Here is a 12,065-nt window from a genome sequence, read left to right as displayed (position 1 = left end):
TGGCTTCCTATCAAATTGCACACCTACTGACTGATAGACTTTGCATTTGAAACTCAAAAGCTTGCTCTAGTTTATTAGGATGTATAATCTGTTTTTATATCTTGTCTTTACATTTAAAATGCTACTTAGCTCTTCATAGTATAGGAGATCTATAGTTTACAACTGCATCTTTATCTCTAATTTTATAAGAGGTCTTGACTGTATCCAGAGACAGTGCTACCAGGAAAATTGTTGTTTGATGAGGACATTTATGTTGGCTGCTTTGTCACAGTATTCCATGATTTATATATCCCTATAGTATCTGTATTTTGAATATCATGGTGTTTTGTTGACATGATGAACTTTGTTTTAATCCTTACTAGCTAAATATGCTTGTCTCATAACTGAACAAACTTTGCTGAGTAAAAAGGTTGCATGAGAACTCTAAAAATAAAATAAAAAAATAAATAAAATAATTGTAGGTAGGTGGAGGCGACTTTGGGGGCGGCAGATTAGGGGTTAATAAATATAATATAGGGGTCGGATGTGTTAGGGGCAGCAGATTAGGGGTACATAGGTATAATGTAGGTTGCGGCGGTGTACGGAGCGGCAGATTAGGGGTTAAAAAAAATATGCAGGTGTCAGCGATAGTGGCAGATTAGGGGTTCATAAATATTATGTAGGTGTCGGCGGTATTAGGGGCAGCAGATTAGGGGTACATAGGGATAACGTAGGTGGCGGCGTGCGGTCGGCAGATTAGGGGTTAAAAAAATTTAATAGAGTGGCGGCGATGTGGGGGGGCCTCGGTTTAGGGGTACATAGGTAGTTTATGGGTGTTAGTGTACTTTAGAGCACAGTAGTTAAGAGCTTTATAAACCGGCGTTAGCCCATAAAGCTCTTAACTCCAGTTTTTTTTCTGCGGCTGGAGTTTTGTCGTTAGATTTCTAACGCTCACTTCAGCCACGACTCTAAATACCGGCGTTAGAAAGATCCCAATAAATAAATAAATAAATAATAAAATTCAAATAAATAAAAATTCAAATAAATAATAAATTCAAATTAGTTTGGATTTATTTGTTACATTCGGATGGCCATGGACTAACCACAATTACACTAGTAGTTTACAGTATATTAGGTTATATCACTCTGCTATGAGTTACACCTAATATTACAGTACATAATACTAATCTAATACACAACACATCCAAACTAACACATACCGAACTTCCGAATTTACAAATCGAATCCGAACCAAATACATCCAAATTTATTTTAATCCGAATGAATCAGAAACAAATGCATTTGAATGTATCCGAATTTGAATCGATCCTAAAACGAAATTCTAAAACATCCAAAACTAATTTTTCTGCCGCGCACAAGTCTAATTTATACTGGTAGAAACCTCATTTATCTTTAAATAATATTTGTAATGTCACATAGTCTTGTCTGCAGGTAACTCACATGAAATGTAACAAACAAGACTTAGTTTTTCTAAGAGAAATAAAACTCTTCTTTGTCTGTATTTTGCCTAACAACTCAACCAACATGAAAGAAATGTGCAAATAAGAGCAGGATTACAAGTGAGGTGCCAATAATGACACTAGCGTTATTGTGATTCTTTGCTCCCCTTCCCATTGCACCTGCTATTGGAGGAGCTGGGTGGTGTGATTAATAATGACTTATCAGATCTATTTCTCCTATCTAGGAATGTTCCGATTATATTAGCTGTTACACTTAGCAAGAGCTTCACTTTCCCTTTGTCTGTAAGGGAAGTTCTGCTAGCAGTGAATTAGAGATCAGCCTGTGAAGGGTTAGCCATTGTTTGGATATTTGGTCTGGTCTCTGTTATTTCTTCATCTGGCACACAACACATTGGCTGTAGTTCCACAAAAATATTACCAGTGCCTTAAACACCAATAACCTACAACGTCTGAACAAATTACTAGTGCCTAGAGCTGTATAACTACAGAAAAAAAACAATACATGGAAAGTCTCAATATATTACCAGTGCCTAGGGCAGCACATCAACAGAAAAGGCAAAACACTTGAAAAGCCCCTTAACTAGAAGATCTATTATTAGATGAGGGGCAACAGACAGCTATTATGGTGATGGGGCCCTTGGATAAAGGTACATGCCCTGTATACAAACTCATTAGTACAAGGCTAAATAAATGTGACTGTGATGAATATGGTATGTTAAGGAAGTAACAAGTTAATAATCTCTTATAGAAATGGTATAAAAGGGCATTTCCCTAAACAAACATGGCAGGTCTGTTCTCACATGGCCTAATTACACATCTGTACAGATGCTTTTGTTTATGTGGCTTTTTATTTCCAATGTAAACTTTTCTATCTCAGCAACTTTATGATCATACCCCCCCCCCCCAAGCAAAATAATGCACTACCAGAAATAAAATCTATTTTATAAAGATTAAGCCTCTTAATTAGAAGTAAGATCTATTATTGTTTGAAACAATTGCCTTTTTTCCATTCTTAGTCTGTTTAGTCTTAAATCATTGCTGTTCCTATGTCTTCTCATGAAACAAGACAATATTTTTACACTGCAATTGCAGATACATGGAAAACCACTGTAACATATTACTATTCACTTGCTGTAATGTAACTTTGGGCAAGATTTATCAAGCGCCGAATATGAAAATTCTCATATTTTTCTCATAAAATGAAAGTTAACATTATATCGACATATTTATTAAAGTTGATGCACCAGAAAAGTCTCTATTTCTCTGATATGCGAATAAAGTGACTTATGTTCACTCGCAAGTTTCGAATTTTGAGAATCAATTGTCTGGAAATGCCTAATACTTCTATTACATGTATACCCTTTTCATACACGCCCTTTTTTATTCGCAATTATCTTGTATTTATCAAAATTGTCGCATGTCCTATTCACTTTTTCTATATTCACCAATTTTTAGGTTGCGAGATAGTGGAAAAGCGCAAGTAGTTGTTTTTTGTTCTTGTTTGCAATGGAAAATTTCCTTTTTCTTGCGGTTATTGCTGTTTCTCGAAACAGAAATCGCCCACAACAGGTCGCAGAGCAAGATGCGGATCCAGAAACAAGAAGAAGGGTTCCAAGAATTTTTTGTTTAAGAATTGGTTTGGAAGCCCTTTCTGACCAAGAAATAAAAAGAAGATTCCGACTGAATAGACAGTCCTTAATTAATTTGTATCATCTCGTTGAGGCTGATATCGACCCAAAGACAGGAAGGACCAATGCTCTTCCAGGAATGATAAAATTATTGGCAGTTATCCATTTTTTGGCTACTGGGTCTTTCAGTGACGTGCGGTGAGGTCAGAGGAAGGTGAGGCACTGGCTACGATATGCCTTCATTCTTTAGATATCCTTTGTTGAAGAAATAGCAATGTACATGGTTGAGCCAATCACATCAGGTATTTATGTGCAGCCACCAATCAGCAGCTACTGAGCATATTTAGATATGATTTTCAACAAAGGATATCAAGAGAATGAAGAAAATTAGATAGATGAACATTGGAAAGTTATTTAAAATTGTATGCTCTTTCTAAATCATGAAAGAAAACATATGGGTTTCATGTCCCTTTAAATGGCATTTTGGAAACTGGTCACCTTAGTAAACATCTGATTTTAGTCTAAAGGATTGTAAACAGAACGTCTTGCCAGATAACAAAATGCTTGCTCTGATTATGATATCTAGAAATCCAGACCAAGTAAAATATGTTCAAAACATACTTTATACTTTAATGCTGCAAATTATGCTTATAGGTTCCTTCATTATCCAGTAAATATAAAAATGTCTTGGTGAAATTTAATGATGGTGGGGCGCTTGACCCCATCCCTTTAAATAAAGCCACGCCTTCAGATGGCACCACCAATTCATTAATTAAATAGATAAAAGGTAGACAGAAACACAGAAAAGCACTTGGGGGGAGAGGTAGAGACAGGAGAGAGAGAGAGAGAGAGAGAGAGAGACAGAGACAGAGTTAGAGAGACATACAGACAAAGGGTTAGAGAGAGAGGCACATAAGGGATGAGAGAGTCAGAGGGGGAGGAAGAGAGACCATGGGGGACAAGGAGACACTTAAGGAGAGAGACAGAGGGGGTGGGAGAGACAGGGAGAGAGAGAGATGGATAGAGAGAGAAACAGAGGGGGGAGAGAGAGAGACAGAGGGGAGAGAGAGAGAGAGAGACAGAGGGGAGAGAGAGAGAGACAGAGGGGACAGAGAGAGACAGAGGGGAGAGAGAGAGAGACAGAGGGGAGAGAGAGAGAGACAGAGGGGAGAGAGAGAGAGAGAGACAGAGGGGAGAGAGAGAGAGAGACAGAGGGGAGAGAGAGACAGAAGGGAGAGAGAGAGAGAGACAGAGGGGAGAGAGAGAGAGGGGAGAGAGAGAGAGAGAGAGAGAGAGAGAGAGAGAGAGAGAGAGAGAGAGAGAGAGATAGAGAGAGAGGGGAGAGAGAGAGAGAGAGAGAGAGACAGAAAGGGAAAGGGGAGAGAGAGGGACAGGGGAGGGGGAGAGAGAGGGACAGGGGAATTGGAGAGGGAAGGACAGGGGAGTGGGAGAGAGAGGGACAGGGGAGTGGGAGAGAGAGAGAGACAGGGGAGTGGGAGAGAGAGAGACAGGGGAGGGGGAGAGAAACACAGAAAAGCACTTGGGGGGAGAGGTAGAGACAGGAGAGAGAGAGAGAGAGAGAGAGAGAGAGAGAGACAGAGACAGAGTTAGAGAGAGAGACATACAGACAAAGGGTTAGAGAGAGAGGCACATAAGGGATGAGAGAGTCAGAGGGGGAGGAAGAGAGACCATGGGGGACAAGGAGACACTTAAGGAGAGAGACAGAGGGGGTGGGAGAGACAGGGAGAGAGAGATGGATAGAGAGAGAAACAGAGGGGGGAGAGAGAGAGACAGAGGGGAGAGAGAGAGAGAGACAGAGGGGGAGAGAGAGAGAGACAGAGGGGGAGAGAGATAGAAAGAGGGGAGAGAGAGTGAAAGAGGGGAGAGAGAGTGACAGAGGGGAGAGAGACTGAGAGACAGAGGGGAGAGAGAGAGAGACAAAGGGGAGAGAGAGAGACAGAGGGGAGATAGAGGGAGAGAGGGAGAGAGAGAGAGACAGAGGGGAGAGAGATAGACAGAGGGGAGAGAGAGAGACAGAGGTGGAGAGAGAGAGAGACAGAGGGGAGAGAGAGAGAGACAGAGGGGACAGAGAGAGACAGAGGGGAGAGAGAAAGATACAGAGGGGAGAGAGAGAGAGAGAGAGAGACAGAGGGGAGAGAGAGAGAGACAGAGGGGAGAAAGTGAGAGAGACAGAGGGGAGAGAGAGAGAGAGAGAGAGAGAGAGAGGAGAGAGAGAGAGAGAGAGACAGAGGGGAGAGAGAGAGACAGAGGGGACAGAGAGAGACAGAGGGGAGAGAGAGAGAGACAGAGGGGAGAGAGAGAGAGACAGAGGGCAGAGAGAGAGAGAGACAGAGGGGAGAGAGAGATAGACAGAGGGGAGAGAGAGAGAGACAGAGGGGACAGAGAGAGACAGAGGGGAGAGAAAGAGAGACAGAGGGGAGAGAGAGAGAGAGAGACAGAGGGGACAGAGAGAGACAGAGGGGACAGAGAGAGACAGAGGGGAGAGAGAGAGACAGAGGGGGGAGAGAGAGAGAGAGAGAGAGACAGAGGGGAGAGAGACAGAGGGGAGAGAGAGAGAGACAGAGGGGAGAGAGAGAGAGAGACAGAGGGGGGAGAGAGAGAGAGAGAGAGAGAGAGAGACAGAGGGGACAGAGAGAGACAGAGGGGAGAGAGAGAGAGACAGAGGGGAGAGAGAGAGAGAGATAGAGAGAGAGAGACAGAGGGGAGAGAGAGAGAGAGAGAGAGAGACAGAGGGGAGAGAGAGACAGAGGGGAGAGAGAGAGAGAGACAGAGGGGAGAGAGAGAGAGAGGGGAGAGAGAGAGAGAGAGAGAGAGAGAGAGAGAGAGGGGGGAGAGAGAGAGAGAGAGAGAGGGGGGGGAGAGAGAGAGACAGAAAGGGAAGGGGGAGAGAGAGGGACAGGGGAGGGGGAGAGAGAGGGACAGGGGAATTGGAGAGGGAAGGACAGGGGAGTGGGAGAGAGAGGGACAGGGGAGTGGGAGAGAGAGAGACAGGGGAGTGGGAGAGAGAGAGACAGGGGAGGGGGAGAGAAACAGGGGAGGGGGAGAGAAACAAGGGAGGGAGGGGGAGAGAAACAGGGGAGGGAGGGGGAGATAAACAGGGGAGGGAGGGGGAGATAAACAGGGGAGGGAGGGGGAGAGACACAGGGGGGGAGACACAGGGGAGGGAGAGACACAGGGGAGGGAGAGACACAGGGGAGGGAGAGACACAGGGGAGGGAGAGACACAGGGGAGGGAAAGACACAGGGGAGGGAGAGACACAAGGGAGGGAGAGACACAGGGGAGGGAGAGACACAGGGGAGAGAGAGACACAGGGGAGGGAGGGGGGAGAGACACAGGGGAGGGAGGGGGGAGAGACACAGGGGAGGGAGGGGGGAGAGACACAGGGGAGAGAGGGGGAGAGAGACACAGGGGAGGGAGGGGGAGAGAGACACAGGGGAGGAAGGGGGAGAGAGACACAATGGAGGGAGGGGGATAGAGACACAATGGAGGGAGGGGGAGAGAGACACAATGGAGGGAGGGGGAGAGAGACACAATGGAGGGAGGGGAGAGACACAGGCAGGTCACTACAGTGCACTTATTTTATTTTTTTTAAATAACTTTCCCAGAAATTTTTAAATAACTTTCCCAAAAATTCTGATCACATTTACAGTACTTTATACAGTCCTTAATCCTTATAATTAAATACTTTCACTTTCTTTTTTTTAATTTGATATGGGCTTTGAACTGTCCTATAAATATTCTAGTATATCTGCATAACACCAAACTATCAAACTGACTGCTCTCATTGTTGCATTTATTTATGCTGGTAACCTGCTCCATTTATGTCAGGGTAAGAGTTGCTACCCTTATATCAGCCAGCACAGAAGTGAGAAGGTTTAGTGGAAGGAACCTTACCTGTCCTGAGCTGATGAGGTCCATCCGGTCGGTTGCGTCAGACAGAAGACTGAGAGACTCTGTCACTCCTGACCTGACTCACTCCACCGGGTGTCCGGGTCCACCCAAGTGGCACTGGCTAGCCTCCGCTCCTCCACCCGAGTCCACCCCCGGCTGAGTCTCACTCTCTCTGCTCTCTTACCGGCTCTCTCCCCTCCACAACCGCGGTCCGCAGCTAATTGACTGACTGAGCAGCAGTAGTGTGAGGCTGTGAGCAGTAGTTTCAGCCCAGGCGGGCACTGAGGGCAGGGCAGCACGGACACGCAGTCACACTATCTGCAGCAGCAGCTCCCTCCAACTACTGAGCTACTGAGTCTTCCCGCCAGGCCAGTCTGACTCACTGTGTCGGCGGCGCAACATCACACTCCAGAGTCCAGACTGTCACTCAGCAGCCCAGCAGGCACGCCTCCCTGCAGTGCTGAATGATGATTGGGCAGATTGGCTGAGTGATGATCTAGCTCATCATGGAGGCGGTTTTGAGAACCGCCTCCATTGGAGCTTGTATGAGGCCCCAGAGAGTCACCAGTAGGTGGCGCAGCTCTAAGTGAGCAGTCTATTGTTATGTAGATCCATGTTGCGCAATTAATGGAGGGCAGCGGACCGACTCACTGCCTCCTAATTGCGCAACAATGGATAATGAATTGGCAGCGCAAGCGCAGTACTGTAGTACACAAATAAGAAATAAATACACAAATAAATGATGTGGGTAATGAGCAATCGCCATGGGGGGTGGGGGGGTACACTTGGGGGGTGCCCAAAAAATAAATACAATAAAAAACTTTTTTTTTTAAATAAATATTATTGGAAATCTCCCCTGCCTCCTATTACTGCACATCACTGGGGTCTTTCCAATCTGTCAGTAGTATAGTTGTGGGCCTCAGTCAACCTTCTTTTTCAAGGCATCTGACACATGTGCTCAAAGCTATTTTGAAGCATTTAAAATGATTTATTCATTTCCCTAATAATGCTGAAGGTTGGCAAAGTTTGAAAACTAATTTTTTTAAAGTTGCTGGTATGCCCAATGTCTTAGGGGCTATTGATTGTACACACATCCAATTGAGACCTCCGCAACACAAAGAAGAGCAGTTTAGAAATCGGAAACACAACCATTCCTTAAATGTACCAATGGTTTCTGATGCAAAGCTCAAAATAATGAGTGTCCGCTCAAATTTTCCTGGGTCATGTCATGACTATTATATTCTTCAACAGTCGGCACTTTATCGGATGTTTGAGTCGGCAGAGATGCCTGATGGATGGCTATTAGGTAATTATGTATATTATTCCTTTATTTGATAGTCTATTTCACATTTTATTTTTGACTTTTTTTTATTTTATTGTAAATGTTTTCTAATTTATTTACAATCTTTTTCTTTGTTAGGAGACAGTGGATATCCTTGTCGGCACTGGCTCATGACGCCATTCACAAATCCAAGAACCGACGCTCACAAAAAATATAATGATGCTCAACGGAGCACTCGGTCAGCCATTGAGCACACCTATGGTTTATTAAAAACTAGATTTAGGTGTCTAGATAGATCCGGTGGAGTGCTGCAATATGACCCGTGCAAGGTATCAGATATCATTTTGGTGTGCTGCATTTTGCACAACATAGCGCTGCAAGATGGAGATGTGGATTTCACTGTCCTCAGTAATAATGAAAACAATGAAGATCTTGATGCTTCAAGAGATTCCACCGCTGGTGGAGTCGAAGTTCGGAATAGCCTTGTTGCTAGATATTTCTCATGTTAGTATATTTTATTCTAGTTTTAACCAATACCTTTTTTAATTAGTCTGTGCTTTTCCCATTTTAAAATGTATATATATTTTTTTTCTTTTTAAAGGAATCAAATGCGGTTTAAAGAAAATAGAGAAGAATGAATCCAGTTCAAGCCCTATCGATTTAATTTTTTTGTTAATCGTTCATTAAAAAAAATTGTTAAATACATATTTTTTTGGTTATCTTGTTATTTTTTGGACAAAAGCATCATGGTTAAATTAATTGGTTTTCCGCTACAATCTTCAAATAATTAGAATAATATTTGATTGCCTATATGGATCTTAAAAGTTGAATTTTCACAATAATGTCCCTTTAACCCTTCATTTTATCAATCATCAGTTTTTGAAGAAAATTAAATTTGAAAAGAATACCAAAGAACAAAGCTGAATTGTTGATAACTTTTTTTTTTTTATGAAAACCCCTATCTGAATCTTGAAGGTTTATTTCCTTTATGACTGTCCCTTTAATGGGTTAATGTTTTGCAGACAAAAATATACTGTTTCAAATACTATATTAAGTGAATGTGCTATTACTATCCAATTTTTAACGTTCGCTTTATATACTATTTGAGGCAGTATATTGTTGCCTGGAAATCATTACCCATTAAAGGGACAGTCATAAAAGCAATAAACTTTCAAGATTCAGATAGTGCTTTTCATAAACAAAAAAAATTAAAAAAATTCTTTTAGGTATCATGTGACAGCCATCAGCCAATCACAAATGCATCTACATATATGCTGTGAACTATTGCACATGCTCATTCGGAGCTGGTGACTCAAAAATTGTAAATATAAAAAGACTGTGCACGTGTTGTTTCTGGAAGTAAATGACCAACTTTCTATTTTACTCCTATTATCATTTTTTCTTTGTTCTCTTGCTATCTTTATTTGAAAAAGAAGTCAGCTAAGCTTTTTTTTTGGTTTCAGTAGTCAGGACAGCACTTTTTTATTGGTGGATGAATTTATCCACCAATCAGCGAGGACAACCCAGTTTGTTCACCAAAAATGGGCCGGCATTTAAACTTACATTCTTGCATTTCAAATAAAGATACCAAGAGAAAGAATAAAATTTGATAATGTGAGTAAATTATAAAGTTGATTTAAAGTTCATGCTCAATGTGAATCATAAAAGAATTTTTTTGGGTACATTGTCCCTTTAAGTACATCTTAACATAAAATATCTTAAAGTTATGCTGCATCATATTCAATTGTTTAAACATTTTTTTATATGATGTCCCTTTAAAATAATGGTGTAGAGGGTGGAGCCAAGGCAGGCATAATGGAGGACGTGTGATATGTGAGCTCCAGGTGCAGTGAATAAGAAAAGTGGAGAAAAGGTTATCATAAGCTCCCAGAGGGTCACTAAAACACCACCGGAGTGTTTATACATCAATCCTCTGTGTTTTATGACCACTCAGTTTGCTCAGTGTAAAAGCTGACATGCAGTCTTTGACGTCTTGCAAGCTGAGGAGTACAAGAACCAAAATGCCGGTCTCCTAAGAATCAGATAAGCTGGAGAGAAAACAGAGGTTAAAACTGCAAGGAAGCTGCCACATCACAGGGTAAGGAGTTCAGAGGGGAATATGGCAAGCAATTAATCTACAGGGTGATTGAGGAAGAAAGACAATTTTAAGACGCCATAGCAGGGAATCAGCCACATGGGAGGCAGCATGTTATAAACAGCCAGAGAGACTTGAGCAGCAACATGCCTACTATTTAATAAAGACTTTTAACCCTACATGATGTTAATGAATCGGGCTGCAGAGGAAGCATAAGTAAATAAAGCATTAAAATGTGAAAGCTGGATCACAAAATAACACATAAAAAGAAATAGCATTGTATGGTGATATAGCACAGATTGTACCTATCTATAGTACACAGCATATCACCAAAACTACTCAGAAACTTTGGATGGAAGGAAAATAACTTTGACACAGAACATTCACCCTATATAAATCACTCCCTGCAATTTATTTTTCTCCTGTAAACCACTCCGGCTTCGCATGTGACTCCAAAGTGCTATTAAAACACTAGTGCTGCAGCAGACTTTCTCCCACTTCAGGACATAAACAGGGGTCTTGCTATCCTTTGTTCAACAGCTAGATCATTTCAAGTGTTCCTCCATTTTATTATATGAGCTATATCATGTCAGTCAGAAGACAAAGTAAACTAAATGCTACAAATAAACCTGCAGTAGCCAATATATTTTTTAAACCTCAGAAAGGAGAAAAGGCTCATGATAAAGAAATTGTTGTAACTGAGGAAGAAATGGAAGAAGTTCTAGAACCAACTTCGCCAGCGGGTAATAATATACCCATTACCAGAAGTGACATAAGGAACCTTGTCTCCAAACAAGACATATCCACAATATTTGACAAAATGTGGGAAAAGCTGGACACCCTCCAGAACACTGTTACAAACAGTCTCACTGAAATCAAACAGGATATTTCGGAACTGGGATCCAGGTTAGAATCCTTGGAAGAAAAAGAAGAAACACTGGAAGAAGACATTACAACCATAACTCAACAAATGGCTGATCAACAACAGGAATTGGCAGACATTAATGACAAGCTGGAAGACCTGGAAAATAGGAGCAGGAGGTGTAATATACGTCTAAAGGGTATCCCTGAAACTATAGTTACAACAGAATTAAGCAATTATCTTCTACAACTATTCCAGGCTATCACAAGCTCTGCTGAGGATGGAAAATTCCAAATGGAAAGGGCCCATAGAGCTCTAAGAGCAAAACCAAAGGACACAGAACCACCAAGGGACGTCATAATTAAACTATTACGCTTCCAAGAAAAAGAAGAAATCATGACTGCAGCTAGAAAAAATCAGGGCTCAGTCATACAATTTTACCAGGACCTTTGTCAAAACACTGCAGAAGCGTTCTGCTCTCCGTCCGCTGACACAACTACTGCGAAAAAATCAGATATTATACAGATGGGGATTCCCTTTCGCACTTCACATACACCATGAGGGCAGAACAATCACTATCAAGGAGAAACAAGACATACCAGGTCTCTGCCAACTGCTTAAGCTGGATTGTCCAGAGATTCCAGATAACTCTCAAGACAATACCAAAAGACCCACACAGCCATTAAGAGGAACAGCTCAAAGTGAACGTTGGACAAAGGTCTCTAAAAGGAAGCAAAGGCCCTGAAGGATTAAAGAGACTGAGAGAACTGACTGATGTTCTTTAACAAGTATAATCTTTCTTTGCCTTACTCCGTGTGGAGGAGTT

At 42.1% G+C, this 12,065-nt stretch overlaps 1 long non-coding RNA gene across 1 annotated transcript; it reads left to right on the top strand.

The window, feature by feature from the left end:
- The first annotated feature begins 8,685 nt into the window (after window positions 1-8,685).
- On the top strand, window positions 8,686-8,987 carry LOC128635929 (uncharacterized). The gene is made up of 2 exons (XR_008398619.1): window positions 8,686-8,786; window positions 8,884-8,987. It is a non-coding gene; the product is annotated as an uncharacterized LOC128635929 (long non-coding RNA).
- The last annotated feature ends 3,078 nt before the right edge of the window (window positions 8,988-12,065 follow it).

This window comes from Bombina bombina, chromosome 7 (assembly GCF_027579735.1).
Source record: "Bombina bombina isolate aBomBom1 chromosome 7, aBomBom1.pri, whole genome shotgun sequence".
NCBI lineage: Eukaryota > Metazoa > Chordata > Amphibia > Anura > Bombinatoridae > Bombina > Bombina bombina.
This window is presented reverse-complemented; position numbering and strand designations above follow the sequence as displayed.